This window comes from Lissotriton helveticus, chromosome 1_1 (assembly GCF_964261635.1).
Source record: "Lissotriton helveticus chromosome 1_1, aLisHel1.1, whole genome shotgun sequence".
NCBI classification, from domain to species: Eukaryota; Metazoa; Chordata; class Amphibia; order Caudata; family Salamandridae; genus Lissotriton; species Lissotriton helveticus.
Window position 1 is genome coordinate 1,347,504,832 of NC_136057.1, and position 23,237 is coordinate 1,347,528,068.

The window sequence follows — 23,237 nt, forward strand, 5'->3', positions numbered from 1 at the left end:
CGGAAGGTCTTCCTCTGTTCCTTCGGCTTCTCCAGCCTGTCAGCCGTCAGGGCTTCAGCCTCCGCCTTCATGAGGGCCATCTCCTCATCCGCATGTTTGCCGAACAGGGTCGCTCCTGAAAACGGTAGGTTGGCGACCATCTGCTGCGCCTCTGGCTTCAGTGACGTCAGACTCAGCCAGGCGTGGCGTCGCAGGTTGATCCCATGGCAGTACCCGAGGGCTGCCAAGAGCGAGGAATCCGCAGCCGAGCTTATCACCTGGTTGGAGACCATCATCCCCTCATTAATGATCTCTTGGAAATCCTCCCTTCTGTCCTTGGGGAGGTGCTCCATGAACTGCTGCAGGGACTCCCATAAGGCCGGGTCCTAACGGCCCAACAGAGCCGAGGCACTCGCGGCCTTCATAGAAGTGGAGGCCATACCGCAGACTTTCTTGCCGGCCGAGTCCATCAAGCGTCTCTCCTTGTCAGGATTTACCGTTGACGACGGGGCGGTGGAGTGCTGTTTTCTCGCCGCCGTCACCGAGTGCGGTACAGGGTCCGAGCGAAGGAACGCCGGGTCGGAGTCCGGGGCCCTGTATTTCTTTTGCAGCCTGGAAGGTGCCGATTTTGTAGAGACAGGGGTTAGGAAGAGCTCCATGGCAGGTTCTTCCAGCCCTGGCACCAAGGGCAACAAGGGGCGAGACAGCTGTTTCTTATGCAGGGTCTCGAAGATGACTGAAGTCGATGGCGTGGGCACAGTGAGTGTAATGCCCAGTTTCGCCGCCCCACGTAACAACACCACTTGGAAGGAGACTATGTCATCTACTGGAGATACCCTCGTCCGAGGGGAGTCCGACAATGTAGGCGAATAGTCCCGGGTACTGGACGAGTCCGTGTGGCGGGACCAAGACCTGTCCCTCCTGTGGCGCTGTCTGGAAGAACGACAGTCACTTCTGGATCTGTCCCTCCATCTGGAGCGAGATCTCTGTCCACTGGCCGTAAAGGAGGGAGCCTAGGACGTGGAAGTCCCATAGGTGGTACTTTGCAGAAAGGCAATAAACTTTGTAAACACCAAAGGTACAGGGGTTGCAGTAGGCAACACAATTCTACACACAATTTAGCATTGAGCTCAATAGGTTTTTCTATATAAACACAGTTGATTACTTTGTAGATTACTTTGGTTTTTTCTAGGGGTCTAAGCTGAAAACAATTTAGTAAAAACGTTTTAGGTATTGCAGTGATTTTTCAGGAATATAAAGCTATTTTAAAAGTTCACACTTAAAAACTTTTCAACAGAAATCTGGCAATGTTATCCAATGGGAGAAAATTCAGGTTGCAGGTAAAGTACAATCTTGTAACTTTTGTAATCAAGTACTGGGCTCCTAGGTCCAGCACTGGGGTCTCAGCTTAAAACAGGTAAGTAATTACGTTTCAGTATTTGGTATGATTTTTTAAGAATATTTCAAGTTTTCAAAAATAGAAGAAATTTCACAGAAAAGCACACAATGGATTCATATGGAGAAAATTCAAGTTACTAGTAAACCCGACTAGGATTACACTTTTGCGGTTCAGTACTGGGCGACAAGATACAGTACTGGCTTCACTCCTGATCACAGGTGAGTACTTCGGAATTCGGTTGATTTTATGTGAATATTTTAAGTTTTCAAAAGTAGGCACTTAGAAGATTTTTCGAGTCAAACCAGTCAATGTTATCCAATGGCAGGTAAGTGAGTTACCGGTTGCCAGGTGAGTACTCGGCTGGGGAAGTTAGGGTTCTGGGCATAGACTCTGGTCCCCCAGGGTCAGGTAGGTACAGTTGGTTCACCCTCAGCGGCACAGAGGCGGCCGGGTGCAGAGGTAGTTAGGCCCAATGTTATCCAATGAGGGCAGGGGGCCTCCGGTTGGTGGCTGCTGGTTAGCAGGCCACACGGCTGTGGGAGGTGGGCTCCTGGTCACTTGCTCAGGGCAAATGGGGAAGTAGGATAGGGCACAGGTTGCGCTGCCAGGGGCACTCGGGCGACTGGGTGCAGGGTGCCTTTGAGCTGTCGGGCGCTCAATGTTATTCAATGGGAAAGGTAGAAACGGAACAAAGGCTGCAGACTCGGGGACGGTGACTCATCAGGTGAGACCACCACTTCGAGAGGCAGGTTGGGATCCTGGAGAAGAGGTAGGTACCCCAAAGGGAGGCACAGGGGGTCACAGGGCGCCTGGTGCAGGGGTGTCTTTGGGTGTCGGGAAACCTTACCCTCGGCTGGTCGCGGTTGGAGGGGTCCCTGGTTCTGAGGCTGCAAGCGCTGTCTGGTTCATCGAGGAGGGTCTTTGGGCACTGGACTTCGGGTCCCAGTCGCTGGGGGGGGGGGGGGGGGGGGGACGTCCTCGTGGTCATGAATCACTCGGGCACGGGCCGGGCTTGGCGGGTGCAGGTCTTGAGTTTCCTGGCTGGCACCAGGGGTTGGTTGTTGAATCAGAGCCTCTGCTTATGGGAGTCCCAGTCTTTAAGAGGGTCAAGGCAGGCAGGTCCTCCGGGTGTCGCCGGGATTAAGCAGGAGCAGGTTCCAGGATCGACAGGCCGGTAGGGCTGGGGCCAAGTCAGTGGGTGTCGTCCTGTTAGCAGCTGCACAGCGGGTGGTCTTCTTCTTGAGATTTCTTTTCGTATCAGGATCTGAGGAAGGTTCAGGGTACCCCTAAATACTAAATTGAAGGGCATTACAGGTAGGGCAAGGGCAGGGACCAATAGGTCCCTGTCCTGGGGTGGGTACACCCCCTAACCTGCTCCTCTCCTGTGGGAGGAGGGCAGGAGCCTAGCTGCGATTGGGCAGGGCTCCCGATCTTCAAGATAGCCGGAGCCCGGGGTCGTGCTTCACCTTGCCTCTCCCACCTGAGGGGTGGGGTTGGCACAGGCTGGCACACCCCCTTCCTGACGTAGGGTTTCCCGCCAGTCTTACCGCCAGAGTGGGGGTTAGAACCGGTGGGGCCAGGTGCTGAGTACAGCAAATGGTCTGGAGAAGCTCACAGAGGAGGCATGCCTTTGAAGCTTCCCCCTTCCCATCCTGGGGGAGAAGACCTAGCACCTCACCCAGGATGTGCATTGTTGCAGGCCCAGAAGAGCAGGGGGCGCTCCACCCAGGGGTCCAGCAACATGTCTGCTGTGTGGCAGCCTCTGCACCCACTCAGCCCAGACGTGGATTGATGGTTAGGTTTTCAGGGGGCATCTCTAAGATGCCCTCTGGTGCATTTTACATTAAATCGCACACTGGCATCAGTGCGGGTTTAATGTGCTGAGAAGTTTGGTACCAAACTTGTCAGTCTTCAGTGTAGCCATTATGGTGCTGTGGAGTTCGTAATGACAACGTCCCAGCACCACATACTCTAAATGGCATCACTGCACTTACAGTGCCCAGCAATGGCCCTGGGTACTGTAGGGGCACAGGCCTCATGCACCTGTGCCCACACCTCTGGCATAGGGCATCCAGCTAGAGGGGTGACTGAGGTATGCCAGGGCAGTGGGTTCTGTGGGCATGGCACACAGGGATGTGTGCCATGTCGACTCTTTGTTTAGTTCTGCACTTAGACACTCAGCCTGCAAGGGCAGTGTGTGGGTGTCAGGGTACAGAATCCCTGAGAGTGACACAATAAGTGCTGCAGCCCTCAGGAGTCTTCTCTGGTCACCATGCCCTGGGTACCATTTACTAGGGACTGACAGGTGGCCAGAGATGCCAATTGGGTTTTAGTTTCATCACAGTTTTAGGGAAGGAACAAAGGCCCTGGGTACCTCGTTGGCAGGATCCCAGGGCACACTCAAAGCCCATCAGCAGTTCAGAAAAAAGTGGGGGCATACCAATGCAAGAAAGATGGCACTTTCTCACAGGTGCTGTTATCTGATTGGTTAGTGTCCAAGTTTAGTCCTTTTTATTAACGAAAGTCATAGATAGGCTATTAAATTCCTGTCCCAGTGCCATTGTAGCCTATGCTACTAATATGATTGCTTTGCTATAAAAACGTGGGACTCCCACTTCGACGACGGGGAATGATTCAAGTATGTGAATCTATGAAAGATCCAATACTGGAGAACAAGGTTTGCAAAGCAATACTTCACATGTTGGAAACATCACAATTATTGATGGTTTCAGATGACTTCTTTAGGCCAGTCTATGAAATAGCACCTCTCATATCGTACACACCATTTCCACAAGGCAAAGTGAGGGAGACACTAATGTTCATCAATAATAAGGCTGTGCAGGGCTACTTATGCAAGCCTGTATGAGTACTGTGTGAACACCTTCCTCTGGAGCAGGCATGATTTCTGGCCTCAGAGAGCGTGGGCTCTCACTTGCAGGGGGTCAAAAGAAAACAACTTTCATAGATTCCCATTCTTTGTATCATTCCCCGTCATCAGGCTCCCAGGCTGACGACAGGGAATGATACAAAAGGTCGGGCCAGGCTCCCCCTCTGATGACATTGTGCTGAAAGGTCCTGACTAAGCTTAAGGTGTGAATCCGCCTATTTTACTCGAGAGCCAACCCCGGGGGACACAGCGTGGATCTCCTAGCCAGTGGTACATTAACTACTTGTGAACCCCGATCATTAGACTCATTGGTGTGGGACTATGGGCAAAAGGAAGATCATGGAAGGAGCGGGGGGGGGCTGGAGAGATGGCTAATCCTACGAAGCAGAGAAAGGGAAAGAAAGCCAAGCGGATGCCAAGACATGCTGCCACAAACTATTATTGACCGCATAGACACGATTATTGAGGAATGTCATGTTATTCTGACGGATGATATGAATATAGATCAGGGCGGGAGAACCAAGTACTACAAGAAAGGGCTTGATCAAAGTGGGCTTCCCGATAATCCTCTTCCTACCATTCCTGCCATGTTTCGGTCAAAACAAACGATCCCAGATACAAACACTAAGGAAGGTGGGGAGGCAGGATCCTCCCCGGCTAAGCAAAATACAACTGATGTCTTCGTAACGGTCTGCAACGAGTGTGTGTCAACCCACTGTATCCGGGAGAAAGAGGTCGCTCGAATAAAATGCTCGAACAGATTCTCGGTTTCAGCAAATACCCCAGTGGAGGTTAAAGTACTAGAGCCAATGCAAAACCCCAGGGCCGTAACCATAACGGATTTAAATTCAAGCCAAGGTCTAGATGCTCGGAGTGATAGGGACAGAATGGCCCCTAAAAACATTGAGGACCTAGCTAGTTTAGTCTCCCTTTTGAGAGACGAAATTGATGCCATGAAGCACAAGATCTCAAATCTAGTAGGTATAATGAAACATGGCACGGCTAGGGGGATCGTCAGTGCTGGGAGTGCTGGCCGAGATTACGAGATCTTATTCCCATTGATAACTGGCAACGGCATTGACAAGGGCACAGGAAATACAAGCATTGGTGAGTGCCGTACTAATAGGCTCAGTGGCAACAAACACAGTACAGATAGTTTATCCAAAAAATATGAAACCTCCGCCCTAAAATCGAGTATAGGCCCAGATAAGCGACTACCACATCTAAACCAGGGACTGAACAAGGTGCCTCTATTTGCTCCCAGATTACAGGGTTCCGCACAGGCATCAGGTGGTACGAAGTCCATCCCCTCACCAGCCAAATTGAGTAACCACCAGTACCAGAAAGGCGATTCTAGAACAAACAAAATCTACATGACCAATGTCCCTAAGATAGAGGCAGGGAGAAATAGTAAACTGGAGGGAGCAGACTCTCTGACAAATAAGGCCATTCATTGGCTGCGGCACGTCAGAGGCTGCCGCTCAATCATTAGGGAAGACATCATCAAGGTTAAGAGGTTAACCTCCTCTCTAGAAAGATTCGATGCGATCAAATTAATTCTCTGCTCTGAGTCTCTGGCTGAGAACTTATTCTCACTAGAATTTAGATCTAGCCCCCCAGTCCTTTCTAACATTCAGCTGAGGAAGACTTGCTCCTCATCCTGGGCCTTTTTGGCACCTCAGGCACACAGGAAAGACAGGTGGAGGGTGACGGGGGAAGGTAGTATGGAGGGAGTCGAATGACTTCAGCAGGATCTTCCCAAAAGCCTCGACATTGCTACTAGGGTTAACCTAGTGTCAACGCTGCGCCGGCAGTGGCATATGTCGAGTCTGGTAAAGGACGGGGAAGTGGGCAAAGGGCCATAAAACATGCTAGCAACAAGAATCTATCAGGCCATCTACTTAGCAAGGCTACCCTGGTACCATGTGTAACGATAGATCCTGACCAGAGCAGGGTTGGGCAATCGATATCAAACCAATCTAGGGGCGTAAGTCCCCTTCTTACAATTGATTTAGATACTGGGATGGGCTCATTTATCTCATGGAACGTGGCTGGCATGAAATCTAGGTTGGAATCGCCAGAGTGGCTTCAATTCATTAACAACTACTATGTCTGTGTCTTCCAAGACACCTGGTCAAGCGAACCCCAGTTCACGTTGGGCTACCTGAATTTCTATATCCCAGCAGTGAAAGGGGCTAAAGGTCGCCCAATGGGTGGTCTTACGATCTGGATTCGACAAAATCTATTTCTAAAATTAATGAACTACCTATTAGGAGTAACGATATCCAGCTTGTTAGATTACCTCTGGGCCCTCGGAGGAACATTGACATCTACAACATATATGTCAGGGGGACTAGAGGGGCTAAATCCCAGGTTTTAGCGAAATTGAGCTCCCTCCTTGATCAGCACTCGAACGAGAACGCTGTGATCATATCCGGGGACTTTAACCTAACTTTTGAACCCCTTACGATTTCTGAGTGTAGGTTGGAGGATGAAGAAGACCAACAATGGGGGATTCCGTTTCTGGATCTAAAGCCCATAGCTAGGTGGACCGAAAGTATCATCCAGGTCAATGCTCTTTGCTACGAAAAGGGTTTGATGGCATTGAATGGTAGAACCTTGGGTGATAAGACTGGGACAGCCACGTTTGATAATGGACGTCATGTAAGCAGAATGGACTACGTTTTATGTAGTCTAAAGCTCTGGCACGAAATAGTGGACATGGTAGTGATGGGGAGAGCAAAAAGTGATCATAATCCTCTCTGTGTAACACAAATTGTGGAAGGCCAACCACCCAGGGGCTGAGGCGCAGCGTACTGCCCCCCAGATGTAGTTCCTTCCAACGACACTCGCAGGCTCAAATGGCCGCAGATAGCGAATACACCAGAGGTGATGGGCATCATTAGTAATAAACTTGACACTCACCTAAAGGATGCAGTGTGTCTGTCCTCATCGGACAAGGACTTGGCGCTTATACCCAGGCAACACAAGGATTTTTTTGGGGGTATTAGTCCCCTTTTCTTCAAGTCAGTGAAAAAGGGTAAACATCCACCACCTAAGCAGTTAAGTTGGTACAACGCAGAATGTAGGTCTGCTAGAGTACGTCCGAGTGCTGCCATTAGGAAAGGTGAACCCGAAGGTGTTAGATCAGCTAGGCGAGAGTACAAAAAATGTATACACCAGGCCAAGAAGCAGTGGGACGAACTCCATTGGCAGGATCTTAAGGCAGCAAGCGATAGCAAGGACACAAGATCATTTTGGAGCATTGTCAAATGGGGCAGAGGGGGTCGGGTTGATTCCCCAGCAAATTATGTTTCCCAGGACGAGTGGATAAATTATTTTAAACCTCAATATGCATGCAACCTTAATGATATTCCCGTGGAAGTTGTAAAGTATGTTATATATCTGTATGCCCCTTTTGATGACAATGATGCTATGATTGCTCTTAATTCTCTGTCGGGGGGGGGGGGCGAGCACCAGGCCCAGACGGGGTTCCTTCGGATGTCTTCTTGCAGGATAAAGAACGTTGGGCCATGTACATTACATTATTGGCCACTGCGGTGGCCCAGGGAGCTCCAGTTCCGAAATCATGGGGGGGCTGTAATAATTCCTGTCTACAAACAAGCATTTGCAATGCAATAGGTCTCGCAATTATGAGAGTTTGAGCTATTGTCATTGTAAATGGCAATGCTTTTTATTTACGTGTTAGTTTGTAAAACATAAAATAAGGCATTGTCATTTACAACGCCAATAGCTCAAACTCTCACAATTGCAAGACCTATCGCATTGCAAATGCTTGTCTTTAAACTTTCAGCGCGCCGCACAACACTAAAACAGCGCCTCTGCCTCATCTCGGTTCTTTCTTGTTTTTGTAAAAGCGCGGACTGTTATTGTGTACGTCCTTGACTCTGGCACAGTTTGGAATAGCAGCCTTCACTTTTATTTCATATAAACATGACCGCGCCCGCCCGGGCATTCCAGCCGGGTGCACAATAGTTTGTAAACAGCTGTAAATAGAAGGGTTTAGCCCCACGCACGATAGGTGACACCAACAGATTTAGAAGGGGCGGAGCGCATTTTAAATTTATAGCCCGGCGCTATGGTTAAAAAAACTAAACAAAGGCATATGAAGGGTGTAGATGCAGGAGGGAGAGGTAACAAAGGAGGAAGCGTCCAAGCAGATTACGTGCAGGGAGTGTATTTAAAAGAAATGCAAAGAAGCAGCCGCCATTACTTAAGCTGGCGTCCATAATGAAAACTGCGCAGCACGCTGTTAGGCTGCCCGGGTGAGCAGCGAAGCAGCCCCTCCCGCCCGGCGTCGACGAGTCTTCCGTTTCTAGGCAACGGCCCCACCGGCACCAATCCCAGCGCGGCTCCTCGTCTGACGTCGGAGGAGCTGCGCTCGTGATTTCTGAGGCTCCCGAGGCTCCCGGGCTGCGGCGGTGTTTACGGGGAGGCAACTTTTAATTTCCCTACAATGCCGCTGTGGGAGGCGGCGGGGATTTAAGACAGCGCTCCTTCTGACACAGAGCTCCACAGTGCCTTCCCATGCGTAAGGGAAGAGGAGCCCGGTGAGTGGGTTGAGGGTGGGGGTGTACGTGCGTGTGTCTGTTTGAGTGTGTCTGTGCGTGCGTGTGTCTGTTTAAGGGGGGTGCGTGTGTGTATGCAGTGTGTGTATGTGCGCATGCGTGAGAGTGGCTTTGTTTGCAATGGGAATATGAGGCACGGCGACGTGCGCGCTCCCAAGGTTCAATCTCGGCAAGGGAAAGCGCGTGGAACTCTGCTGTCTACATTCCCCGAAAAGTAACTACATAAGTTGTCTCGCATAGACAGCAAAAGCTTCGCTTTTGCTTTCGTCTAGCGAGACCTAAAAAGGGGACAGAACGCAGCCTCGCAATTACAGGCCCATCAGCCTCATAGACACAATCCAAAAGGTGGTTGGGAGGATGACCCTAAATAAAATATTGGATTGGGTGGAAGAAAACAATATATTGTCCACCTTCCAAGCGGGCTTCCGTAAATTCCCCAGCACAATTGACCAGGTCTTCCGATTTACGCTACTCCATTGGAAGACAGTGCTTTTGGGCAAAGGCAGTATTTCTGCGGCATTCGTGGACTTACGTGCCGCTTTCGATCTTGTCCCACGTTCCAAGTTATGGGCTGTCTTAAAAAAAACTGGGTATGCCAGATGAAATCCTGACCCTGGTCATGAGGCTCCACGAGGCCAATTATGCTAAAATCCAGTGGGGTGGCCAGGGGAATGTCACTTCTGAATTTCCGGTCGAACGTGGAGTGCGCCAAGGCTGCGCAATGGCCCCTACACTCTTCTCGTTGTATGTCAATGGAGTGGTGGGCCGCATGACATCAGTACACACAGATGCACCTAAGTTGGCAGGGGTCAGGACGCCAATGCTATTGTTTGCGGACGACACGCTCATTGTATCCAAAACTCAAAGTGGTCTACAACGCGCTCTGGCGGTGTTCGAGGAATTCTGTTTTGACCACGGCTTTGAGGTTAATGTGGCTAAATCCAAGCTCATGGCATTCAACCCACACTCAAACTTTAGAGGGAAGTTCTATATGAGTGGGCAAGCTCTGGAAAGGGTCAACGATTTTGTGTACCTGGGTATGGACATAGAAAAATGTAGCAAATGGGATAAACACATAAGCATGGCTGCCCTAAAACACCGCCAAGTCTCGGGGGTCCTGAACCTGGAACACAGTAAGTCGTTAACCAAGCCAATTACGGCAGTGCTCCAGGTCTATGAAGCAAAAGCTCTGAGCTCAGCGCTTTACGGCGCTGAGCTGTGGGGCTTCGAAAAACGGACTCCGCTATCTCTCTCTGAAAATAGATTTCTGAAGAATGTCACTGGTCTTCCACAGAGTACCCCATTGAACCCATTAAGGTACGATTTGGGAAGAAGGGCTGTTGCAGATATAGCGAGGCTACGCCCTATTCTGTACTGGAGAAGAATTTGGACTACGTCGGAGCTCTCACATTATGCTGGAGGCTTCATGGATGTCATTAATCTGGACGTCTTCCATAAGATTGGCTGGCTAAAAAAACTTTGTGAGACCCTGACGGGAATGGGCATGTGAGAGCTCTGGGAAGACCCGATGGCAGCTTCGTTTCCATCAAAACAGATATTAAAAGAGATCTATTGGGAACGGGTGGCGTTCCGTGCTTGGAGTAACGCAGATTCCTTTGGAATCAAGGGGTGTTTTTTAGAGGCAAAAGTTACTCCCAAATTGGAACCATACTGGGATTCCATCACTAAACCCGGTGATAGGAAGCTTTACTTCCAGCTTAGAGCTGGATCTTTGCCACTAAAATCCTTTACTGGAAGGTGGGCTGGAGCAAGTGTGGACACTTGCCCGGCTTGCCAGAGACACTCAGAAACAGTTGCCCATTTTATGTTTGTTTGCCCTGCCTATGAAGGTCCCAGACGAGTTTGGCTAACCCCAATGTGTAGAACCATGGGTACAAAAAGCAGTGCAGTAGCACTAAGAATAATATGCACCAGCACTTTGCCATTAATTTCGACGGCGGTAGCCAAATATCTGGGGTGGGCTTGGGCTATAAGGCTGAAGCCTTTGCTGTGATTTTTTTGTTTTTTTAGTCTGAGCACGAAGCTAGAAACAGGCTCCAAGGGTGAATTTTACACTAATGCTTTTTAATTGTACCTTGACGGTTTTTACATTTCTTATTGTGTACAATGTATTTTTATCATGATCTTTTAGAATGTATACATTAATCAGTTTTAACATGTTTTAATGTGAAGTCCAGGAGACAATTATTCTTTTCTACTGTGTTCTTTTATGAGTGTAACTCGAATAAAGCTGAAATTGAATTGAATTGATACAAAGCATGGGAATCTATGAACGTTCCAATACTGGGCCAAGAAAACTAGTTACTTACATGTAACTTTGGTTCCCCAGTATTGGTAACTGTCATAGATTCCCATGCTTTGTATCATTCCCCGTCGTCAGCCTGGGAGCCTGACGACGGGGAATGATACAAAACATGGGACTCTATGAAAGTTCCAATACTGGGGCAAACATGTCTGTGGAAGCAGGTTAGAAGATACCAGTCAGCGAACACAGTATACAACTGGTAGGATTTTAGGCGTCACCTCTATGGTGCCCTCTGGGTGCATGTCATAATAAATTAAACACAGACATCAGTATGGATTTCTTAAGAAGAGGTGTTTGATACCAAACACCATTATTTCAGTGAAGCCAGTTTGTAACTGTGGAAATTGTGCTGACTAGTACATATACTGAAGATGGCTTCCCTGCTGACTTGCAGTATCTAGTAATAGGACTAGACATCATAAGGGAATAACTGTTCATGCAGGGACGATCGCACCATGTATTATAATGCCCCCTAAGGTCTGCTGCAAGGGTGACTTACACATAGTACATGCACTGCATGGGCATTGCACACAGGCAGTGTGCAATGTTGTGTTTTCAGAAGGGCTTGCACCCTTTCACACATTCTGCAGTAGCAGTCTGTGTGTTATTTTTGGATGGTACCTTAGAGTGGAATAAGTCATGATGCAGCCCTTAGGGACTATCTTTAGTACCCATGCCCTAGGTACCAGGGGTACCATTCACTAGGGACTTACAAGGGTGCTAAAGTCCTTGTCAACTGGGTTACAATTAGACATTTTGTTTTTAAGGGAAAGAACACTGGCACAACAGTCTTGTTAGCAGGCTTGAGTGCACTGTCAGAGTAAAAGAAATAGCTTCTAGTAGTTCAAATGGGGGCAAAAAGTGTGGGGGGGGGGGCATCAGCAAAGAAGTCCAGCTTCCTACAGTAATAGCCAACAACTACAACATATATTAAACCACATGTTTTCACAAAAAGATACACACCTCTGGTGCATTGTCCGTCTGTGCATGTATGGCGCACATACCTACAAAATGAAATAGCCACTGCATCTTAGCATCTTTTTAGGTATCACCTAACGTTGCAGCGCACATGCGCTGCACGCTCGGCGAGAGATATTGTGGGTGAGGACTTTCAGAAGGGGGCTTGAAGCCCCACCCCTCATTTGATGGCTTGACGATCTTTCTTCTCTTTGGAGGCGTGTGATCACGGGTCATGTTTCCGAAGGTGGTTTTTTTTTTTTTGGGCTGCCATTTCGTCCGCTCCACTTGCATCTACGCTCTGCGAACATCAGACGCTCTCCCTCATCTAGCTCACCACAGCTCCCCTACGTGCGGTGAGCACAGCTCCCCTGAGGCACATGGGCTGCCTCAGCCAGCTCACCACAGCTCCCCTCAGTGCGATGAGCACAGCCCCAAGGCGCCACTCAGGGCAGTAAGCACAGCCCCCCTCCCCCTCCCCTCTCCGACTGCCTCAGCCGGTTCACCACCACTCCCCTCAATGCAATGAGCACAGCCCCACAGCTCCCCTCAGTACGGTGAGCACAGCCCCACATATCCCCATCCACTCTCAGGCACACGGCTCCCTCGGCCGGCTCACCACCGCTTCCCAGTGCCCTCCCTACCTAGAGAGAGCAGCGCTACGCCTGCCCTTCACTTATCGCCTACTTGGCAGAGCTCCCTTAACACCGCAGGCAGTGGGGCTGTGGGGTGGGGCCCTGGAGACGGAACCCGGAGCAGAAACAAACCAGACGGAGAGGGGGCGGGAGGCAGTCCTACAGGGCACGGCACTGGTAACACCAGAAACATACACCATGCTCCTGATAGTTGCTACAGGGCACTGCACTGGTGACACCCCCAGAAGTGGACACCATGCTCCTGATACAGGGCACGGCACTGGTGACACCCCCAGAAGCGGACACCATGCTCCGGATACAGGGCACAGCACTAGTGACACCCCCAGAAGCGGACATCATGCTCCTGATACAGGTGCTGGTGAAACCCCCAGAGGCGGGCACCATGCTCCTGATACAGGCACTGGGGAAACCCCCAGAAGGGGACACCATGCTCCTGATACAGGCGCTAGTGAAACCCCCAGAGGCGGACACCATGCTCCTGATACAGGCGCTAGTGAAACCCCCAGAGGCGGACACCATACTCCCAATACTGGGCACAGCGCTGGTGAAACCCCTAAAAGCAGACACTGTGCTCCTGATACAGGGCATGGCGCTGGTGAAACCCCCTGAAACTGCCACCATGCCCTGATACAGGGCACAGTACTGGTGAAACCCTAGAAGCGGGCACCATACTCCTGATACTGGGCACGGCACTGGTGTAACACCAGAAGCAGACACCATGCTCCTGATACAGGGCACGACACTGGTGAAACCCCCAGAAGCGGGCACCTGCACCAGGTACAGGCACTGGAGAAACCCCCAGAAGCGGACACCGTGCTCCTGATACAGGCACTGGTGATACCCCAAGAAGCAGGCACCATGCTCCTGATACAGGGAACGGCACTGGTGAAATCCCCAGAAGCGGGCACCATGCTCTTGACAGCAGTTCACAAGTCACAATATCTTGTTTGTTGTTCCAGCTCTGCTAGTACCTGCTTGGATCCATTGCAAAGTAAAGACCAGAGCCTGGAAACTGCACTGCCCGGACGACCAAGGCTGCATCCTGTATACACGACTTCTCCATTTTCACACATGTGTGCAAATAATACGACTTTTCTGTAACTCGTGTGCACCACGCTCCCAGCTGCTGATTTATGGGACGCAAGCAATGTGCTTTAGGGCTGGGCCTCCAGAAGAGGTGGTTTTATGATTGAGGCTCTTACAACAGTGGACACTCCCGCTGGTGAACCACTAGTGAACCTGGGCGCAGGCACTTGAGGTCCGATCAGGTGACACCAGTGAAATGCAGCGTCTTTAGAGGACAGCTTGTGCGTTCTGTGCCCACTCATCCTAGGACTTTAAACATTCCCATCAGCCCCACCCAGAGACGGAGTTTGCTGGGATAGCGCCCAGGGCGGTAAGAAATGTTGCCCCTCCCTGTTACGGATTAATAAATGAGACAGCGGAGCAGCCCTCTAGTTTCTCTGAAAGAACTCGGGCCCCTTTCCAGAAAGTACAAATCAGACATCATGTTTAAAACGCCCGATACTGTGTCAATTTGTCGGGCTCACAGCTGCTCGGCGAGCGCGGCTTTGAATGCTTTCGATACCCACTGATGGCCCGGAGTCCAAGGCGCTGTGATGTGCTTTCGCAAGCTTATGGGGGACTTTGGTGTAAATTGTAGATTTGACGTGAAGTGGTCACTGCTGCTGTCCTGCCCAAATGTGTGGCATCGGAAAGTGTCATTGCTACTCTGCAAGAGTTGAAACAGAAGGTGTAAGCAGGCGGGGGCATTTGGTTTGCGAAGAGATCATATTTCACATTGCCACAGTAGTGTCCATTGGGTGTGGGCTCTGCTTCCTGAAGGCCTTGTAAAGCCACCACCTGAGGGGGGGCCCAGGACCACAGTGTTGGCTCTATTAAAGGCTGGAGATTATCTCCAGGGTGGCACTTGAAAGTTATCATCAGATGAACTGTTTGTATATAACTGGAGTTACAGGACCGAAACTACTCCATCTGTAGTAGGGGATCTCTGTGTATAGTCATAATCTAGTGAATAGAATGGCAAGCCCATCCCCACACCAAAGCGGCGGTGGAGTAAAAAGAAATAACACCACTACCTTGCGAACAGATTTCGCAGTGAAGCCTGCCCAACCTGAGCGGCTGTCCTGGCATTAGTGTCCAGGCAGTAATGCTTAGCAAAGGTATGAACCGACTTCCAAGTGGCCGCCTTGCAGATTTCTGCAATCGGAACATTACGGAGCAAGGCTGTCGTGGCAGCTTTGCCCCTGGTGGAATGAGCCTTAGGCTTACCTCCTAAGGTCTTATTAGCTTTTTGGTAACATAACTGTATGCAGGACACAATCCACCTAGAGATAGACTGCTTAGAGGTCGCAAGACCCGTCCTGACTGATCCATAATTGATAAACAATTGGTCAGACCTACGAATATCTTTGGTCTTATCCAGATAAAATTTCAACACCCTCCTAACATCCAGGGAATGTAAAGACCTTTCCGCTGGAGATGAAGGATTCTGAAAAAACGTAGGCAAAGTTATGGTCTGGTTGACATGAAAATCAGAAATAACCTTGGGAAGAAATTTAGGGTGAGTACGCATAACAACCTTAGCAGCATGAAATACAGTATAAGGTTCTTGGCAACACAACGCCTGAATTTCACTCACCCTGCAGGCCGATGTAATGGCCACGAGGAACGCCGCCTTCCAGGACAGGTGCTGCAACGAAGCCTTATGAATAGGTTCAAAAGGCTCCTTCATCAATCTGGACAGCACCACATTCAGTTCCCATGAAGGCGAAGGAAGCCTAACAGGAGAGAACACTTTCTTCAGACCTTCCAAAAAATCTTTGATCACAGGGATCTGGAAGAATGAAGTCTGCGAAGGACATTTCCTGTAGGCAGTCAAAGCAGCAAGATGAACCTTAACAAAATGGACATTAAGGCCAGACTGCGCCAGCTGTAGAAGATAAGGAAGGATGACATCTTCCTTACAAGTCGTTGGATCATAGTTCTTGGACTTGCACCAGATACAAAATCTCTTCCACTTGTACGCATAAGAAGTCCTAGTGGAAGGTCGCTTAGCCTCCTTCAGTATGTCCATACAATCGGCAGGGAGATTCAAATGACCATATTGCACAGGAGCCATGCTGCCAAACTCAAAGACGAGAGTTTGGGGTGCAACATCAGCCCCCCGAACTTCGTGAGAAGGTCCGGCCTGCACGGCAGCTTCATGTGAGGAAGGAGAGACCGGTGAAGCAGGTCCGTGAACCACCACTGTCTGGGCCATTCCGGGGCAATCAGTATCATCCGCGCCCTGGACTGGGACAGCTTGATGAGAACCGTCGGAATCAGGGGAATGGGTGGAAAAGCGTACAGAAAGCTGTTCGACCAGTTGATCCATAACGCATTCCCCAGCGTCCCCGGCTGGTAGTACCTGGAGGCGAAGTCTCGGCATTTGCTGTTTTCGGCGGTGGCGAACAGATCTACGTCTGGAGTCCCCCACCTTGCGAAGACTTCTCCTAGTACTTCGTCGTTTATGACCCATTCGTGGTTTTCCTGAATCAGTCTGCTCAGTGCGTCTGCCTGAACATTCTGCACACCTGGCAGATGGGTAGCCGTTATCGTCAGTCCTCGAGCCAGAAGCCAGCGGCAGATCGCCTGCGCCTCCTGCGACAGGGTGCGTGACCTCGAGCCTCCCTGCTTGTTGAGGTAATACATTGTGGTCGTATTGTCCGTCTGTACAAGTAGAGAGTTGGTCTGGAAGGACGGGTGAAAGGCCTTCAGTGCCAAGTGAACAGCTCTGAGTTCCAGGAAATTGATGTGGTACGTGGACTCCGTCGGGGACCACGTCCCTTGAATCTGTAAGTCTCCGGAGTGCGCTCCCCATCCCTGGAGAGAAGCATCCGTCACGATAGTCTGAGTGGGAATGTCCTTGTGGAAGGGAACCCCTCTGAGGAGATTCTCCGCTGAACACCACCACTTCAGAGACTGAAGAGCATGCAGAGATAGACGTATCTTGTCGTCCCAAGATCCTCTCCTCTGATCCCACTGATCCTCCAAGCACTCTTGCAACGGTCTCATGTGCAGCCGTGCATGGGGCGTTAGGAAGATACACGAGGCCATCGATCCTATTAGAGAAGACACCGTCCTCACTGTTGTGGATGGAGTGGTCATAAGAGCCCGAGCCTTCCGAAGCAGTGATAATCGTCGCTCCTCCGAAGGAGACACGCTTGCTGACAGCGTATCGATGGAGGCTCCCAAGTACTGAATGCACTGGACTGGAGTCGGAACCGACGTGGACATGTTGATGTGCAACCCCAGCTTGTTCAAGAGAACGCACGTCTTCTGGAAGTGCGCTTGCGCTTCCGTGAAGGAGGAGGCCTTGATCAACCAGTCGTCCAGGTACGGGTAGACAAACACCTTGTTCCTCCTTAGGTGTGCGGCTACCACCGCCATGCACTTTGAGAATGTTCTCGGCGCAGACTTCAGTCCGAATGGCAGTACTGTGTATTGATAGTGATTGGCGCCGACTTGGAACCGCAGGAACTTCTTGTGTTTGTGTGCAATGGGCACATGGAAGTAAGCATCCTGGAGGTCTATGGCACACAGCCAGTCTCCCCGTTGCAGCTGAGGATAAATCTGATGCAACGACAGCATGCGAAACTTTTCTCTGCGAATCCACTTGTTTGCTTGTCGCAAATCCAGAATGGGCCTGAACTTGTTCTTGTCCTTTTTGCGAACCAGAAAGAACCGGGAGTACAGACCTCTTCCTCTTTGAGACAGAGGTACGTCTTCTATCGCCCTTTTCCTTAACAGGATATCGGCCTCCGCCTGGAGCTCGCGCAGTTGATACTGCGAGCTGACCGGAGGAATTGATGGAGGCGGGCTGGTGAACCGAAGACTGCATCCATTGCAAACAATATTCAGCACCCACTTGTCCGGAGTAATTTTTCTCCACTCTGCCAGAAAAGATTGAATGCTTCCCCCCACCGGAGCGGGTAACAGTTGCAGGGGAAGTAAGTGCTCAGGGCCTAGACCCGGCCTGGCCTTTAGTCGCTGGAGTCGACTGATGGCCGCCTCTGCCTCTCTGGCGCTTTTGGAACGGTCTTCTGAACTGCTGCTGTTATTGTTGCTGCTGTTGTCCAGAAGACTGGCCACGCCCTCTGCCTTGACCACCGAACCGACGTTGGAACGGACGGTATGACTTCTTGGTCTCCTTGGGCTTCTCCAAACCCACCGCTGTGAGCGTTTCGGCCTCCGCCTTCATGCGGGCCATTTCATCATCAGCGTGCTTCCAGAACAGGGTTTCGCCAGAGAAAGGGAGATTGGCAACCCTTTGCTGAGCGTCCGGTTTCAGAGACGTAAGGCGGAGCCATGCATGTCGTCGCTGGTTAATTCCGTGTCAGAAACCATGCGCCGCCAGCAGAGACGAGTCGGCTGCAGCGCTGATGACTTGATTCGCCACCAACATCCCTTCGTTCAGCACCTCTTGGAAGTCTTCCCGCTTGTCCCGCGGTAGGAGCTCCACAAACTGTTGAAGCGATTCCCAGAGGGCTCTGTCATACCGACCCAACAAGGCAGTGGCACTAGCGGCCTTCATTGAGGTAGCCGAGGTCCCACAAACTCTTCTCCCAGACGAGTCCAACCACCTAGATTCCTTATCTGGTGGAACTGTGGAGGAAGGGGTGGTGGCATGCTGTTTGCGCGCCGCCGTCACACTCACCGAATCTGGAGGGGGCTCCGCCCTTAGAAAGGCCGGGTCCGAGTCCGGAGCCTGGTATTTCTTCTGCAGTCTCGAGGGTGCCGCCTTAGTCACCGCTGGCGTGAGAAAAAGATCCATGGCCGGTTCTTCCAGACCCGGCACCAGTGGCAGTAACGGCCGAGACAAATGCTTCTGGTGTAGCGTCTCGAAAATGACTGATGTCTTGGGAGTGGGCACCGTCAAAGTAATGCCCAATTTCGCCGCACCACGTAACAGTACGTCCTGGAAGGACACCAGATCATCGATCGGTGAAACTCTCGTGTCTGGCGAATCCGACAAGGTCGGGGAGTAGTCCCTGGTCCCTGACGACATGGTCCGGGAACGAGACCTGTGCCTCCTGTGGCGCCGTCTAGATCGTGTAGAAGACCTGTTGCGCGAACGTTCCCTTCTCCTGGAACGGGAGCGCGACCTCCCAGCACGTGGGCGCTCCACCGGTTTCCGTGGAGGCGTCTTCAGTGGTCTATCCTGGGGCTTCGGAGTAGGTGTCCCCTTAGGAGGTGTCGGAAGCAGAGGCAGCGACACCGACCTCGGTGGCCTGACAGGAGGCCTCTCCGGCAAAGGCGCGGGCCCATGAGGTGGGACCGGCGGCGGAGGTTGCCCCGCAGGGGGTAGCGGATGAAGTGGAGGTAGCGGCGGATTAACCGGAGGAGCCTTCTTCGGTAGAGGTGGAGGAGTCGCAGGCCTTGGCGGTGTATATACCACTGAGTACACCGAGCCCGGTGACTTCTTCGGGGGAGGAGCCTGTGACCCAGACCCTCCAGAGCGTGAGCGACGCCTCCGACGTCCTTCCCCAGATCCAGCATGACTTTATACGCCAGAATCCCTTCTGCGCCGCTTAGGGGAGGCGGAGATCCTCGGGGACGCTGATCTCTTCCTGCTCGACGTCGAGCGTCGTTTTTCAGGCGTGGAACGGCGACCCCTCGACTCCGGCGTCGAACGCCGTCTCCTCGGCATCGAGTGCTTCTTCCTCGACGACGACCGTCGCCCCCTCGACGACGAACGGTCAGACCTCGACGGCGAGCGTCAACTCTTCCTCCTCGTCGACCGTTTCCTCACAGTCCTCGACGTCGAGGATCCCCTCGACGGCGATCTGCTCGACGGCGACCGGCGGTGTCGCTTCGACGGCACGCGCCGGTGCCTCCTTCGTCGACGGCGATGCCTCGACTCCGACGTAGACGACGAAGACGCCGTCGGCGGTGACCTCCACGGCGGCCTACCCAGGCCTCTCGACGCCGATCTTCCACGCTGTCTCCACCCGGAGCCCCGGGGAGAAGGGGAACACATCGTCGTCATCCCTCAATCGACGTCAACGGAGACCGGGACCTTTTGCTGGTCTTCCTGCCTCTGGGGAGCCCCCCAGAGGCCTCAGCAGGGGCAGAGGGAGCCTTCCCAGCCTGCCCAGACCCACCTGCAGCCTGCAGTCGCCTCTCTTCCAGGCCTTGGAGCCTAATTCTCAGCCTTTACCTCAGGGTCCTTGTAGAAAAGGTCTGGCAGATGTCACAATCTTCAGGGACATGTTCTGCAGGGAGGCAAAGAATGCAGACATCGTGTGGATCAGTCTTGGCCTTCTTCCTTCCACATGCTGGGCACTTGTCGAATAAAGCAGGCATTTTAGATCCCTAACAAGCCTGAACAAACACACAGAAGTGAAAGGAAACACCAAGTAGCAACTGAAAACACTTTTACATCCAAAAAGTGTACAAAAAACTTCAATATACCCTTGAAAAAGGGAGAGCTCGATGCACCAGGGTCCTGTAAGCAGGAGCCGGAAAAAAGAACTGAAAGTGAGAGGGACCTGCTATGCATTCTGGGATACTGGGAGAAGTTCTGGAAAGTTCTCTTAAAGGCACAGTATCCTATTTAAGCCACATAATGGCAGCCTATGGGGCTTGTCTGTCCAAGCCTTCCTCTCTATCATTCCAGAGGGGTTTTGCTGTTAAAGCAAGGGGAAATCTGGACTGGCTTTGCTGTTTGTGGATTTTTGGTGGAATTTCTAGTTGAAGTACTGGACAGTGTAGCCTGTGGATACAGGCTGCATTATTTGTCTTTAAATTCTCTCTGAAGTGTCTTTGCAGTTCTGCAATTTTCTGACAACTTAAGAGATTATTTTTGATTGCCGGGGTCCTCGCACATGGGCGGGACTATTCACTAGATTATGACTATACACAGAGATCCCCTACTACAGAACCAGAGGTGGAAGCGGAGGCGGAATGGGATTCCGTGGCAGAGGTTCCTTGGGCAAGGGAGGAAGAGGGGTAGCCGATCTGGGCTTGGGAGGTGTATATAGCTCGGAGTACACAGAGCCCTGTGACTCCCTTTTCTTCTTATGCGGAGGCGATGTAGAGGCCGTGTCTCCTACTAGAGAAGGTCGCCGAGGCACCTCAGCGGACCCAGAGGGACTTCCTGGCACCAGAACTCCTTCTGCGCTTCTTTGGCGTCGAAGAACGCCGTCTCGACGTCGAGTCTCGACGTCTCGACATCGATCGGCGTCCTCGTCTCGACGTCGAGTCATGTCTGGACAACTAGCATCTCCTCCTCGACGGCGACCGTCGACCTCTCGACGTCGAACGTGTCCTCTGCGACGTCGAACGCCTTCTCGACGGCGACCGCCATCTGGACGTCGAACGTCTCCTCGACGTCGAACGCCTGCGAGTCTTCGACGTCGAGGATCCCCTCGACGCCGATCTCCTCCTCTTAGCTGACAGCGAGCGGCGGTGTCGCCTCGACTGCGAGCGCCGATGCCGGGCCGAACTCCTTCGACGTCGATGACTTGACGACGACACCGTCGACGGCGATCTCGACGGCGGCCTCGTCAGTCCCTTCGACGCCGCTTCAACCCAGAGCCCTGGGGAGACGGGGAACAGACTGCTGTCATCCCTCTCGACACAGTCGTCGATGCTATCGACGTCGGCGGAGAAATAGGACGTTTGCTGGCCTTCCTGCCTCTGGGGAGCCCCCCCAGAGGCCTCAGCATGGGCAGAGGAAGCATGCCCAGACCCACTTTGTGTCTGCAGTCTTCTATCTTCAAGGCCTTGGAGCCTGATCTTCATCCTCTCTCTCAGGGTCCTGGTGGATAATGTCTGGCAGATGCCACACTCCTCTGGGACATGAGATGAGGGAAGGCAGACGATGCACACCTCATGTGGATCCGACTTGGCCTTCTTCCTCGGACACTCTGGGCATTTTTCAAACAAAGCAGGGATTTTGACAAATAAAAGAGTGACCAAGACACACACAAGGAAGAAAACACCAAAGTACTTCAATGAAAGCACTCAAATACTTGAAAAAGTGAAAAATCACCAATAAACCCTTGAAAAGGGTGAGCTCATGGCTCTAGGGTCCTGCTTGCAGGAGCCAAAAAAAGAACTGAAAGTAAAAGGGACCTGCAGTGCATTCTGGGATACTGAGAGAGTTCTGGGAAGTTCTCTTAAAGGCACAGTATCCTGTTCTGAGCCACATAATGGCAGCCTATGGGGCTTGTCTGTCCACTCCTTCCTCTCTATCATTCCAGAGGTTTTTGCTGGTAAAGGCAAGTTTTTCTATGTGGAGAAATCTGGACAGGCTTTGCGGTTTGTGAATTTTTGGTGGAATTTCTAGTTGAAGTACTGGACAGTGTAGCCTGTGGATATAGGGTGCATTATCTGTCTTTAAATTCTCTCTGAAGTGTCTGTGCAGTTCTGCATTTTTTGACAACTTAAGAGATTATTTTTGATTGCTCCGGGGTCCGCACACATGGGCGGGACTATTCACTAGATTATGACTATACACAGAGATCCCCTACTACAGAAACAGATAAAATCATAAAACTGGAAAATAGTCAAACACAGAATACACGTCTGTCTTTTTGATTCATTCATATGTGGCACTGCCAAAATACAAGGAGGCATGTGCAACAATCACAAAATCATAACTGAATATACCAGCAGGCTTCTGAGGAAAAGAAGGGATGGCAGCTATGTTCTAAATAGCCTCTTGTAAAGAAGCACATTGAAAGGACACATGCTGGCTGTGAGTTTGCAGCAGTACTACACATGCATTTTCCATCTGCCTGCTGCTTCTCCAGACAATATATCTCTAGATAAACACAAAGTACTATGGCATTCATTAGGATGTCTGGATGTCCAGTAGGTAGTTCCTTTGAGAGGATGGTAGGATGTTGCTCCTGCTTAACAGTTTGTGGAAGGCCATAAAGAGGCAGGGCTTGACAAGGACAGATATACTAACAAGCATTTGCAATGCAATCGGTCTCGCCTTTTGGACCTTATATGTATTTAGCTATGCAGCACATTAGCCCGAGTGCTGAAACATCTACTGTTCTTGAAAATGGAGGGAAAGTAAGCACCAAACTGTGTGACATGCCAGGTATGGGAACATATGAAGTGAAATATTGCCTTTCAGCAGAAATTGGTTTAGTCCAAAGTTCTGTTTTTAATATAAAAATCAGGGCCTCCGGTGGCCATATCACTCAAAAATACAAGATTAAAAAAATATATTATTGTCTATGGGTGCTTGTGGAAGACAATTTCTATGGACTGGAATCTAGAGAATGCTAAAGTGATTCTGGTATTTTATTGACCTCTGCTGGACGCTTTTTTATCATGAAGGTTAAATAGAGGCAGTGGCCAGAAATTTTTAAAAAAAGAAGTCCCTCAGCAGATAGCAATTCAGGTATTCTACTGACCTCTG

General features: G+C 51.0%; 1 protein-coding gene across 1 annotated transcript in view; it reads right to left on the reverse strand.

Annotated features, from left to right (window-relative positions):
• RANGAP1 (Ran GTPase activating protein 1) overlaps positions 1-23,237 on the reverse strand; it is a 430,024-nt gene that overhangs the window by 244,209 nt on the left and 162,578 nt on the right. The gene's annotated exons all lie outside the window — the stretch shown is intronic.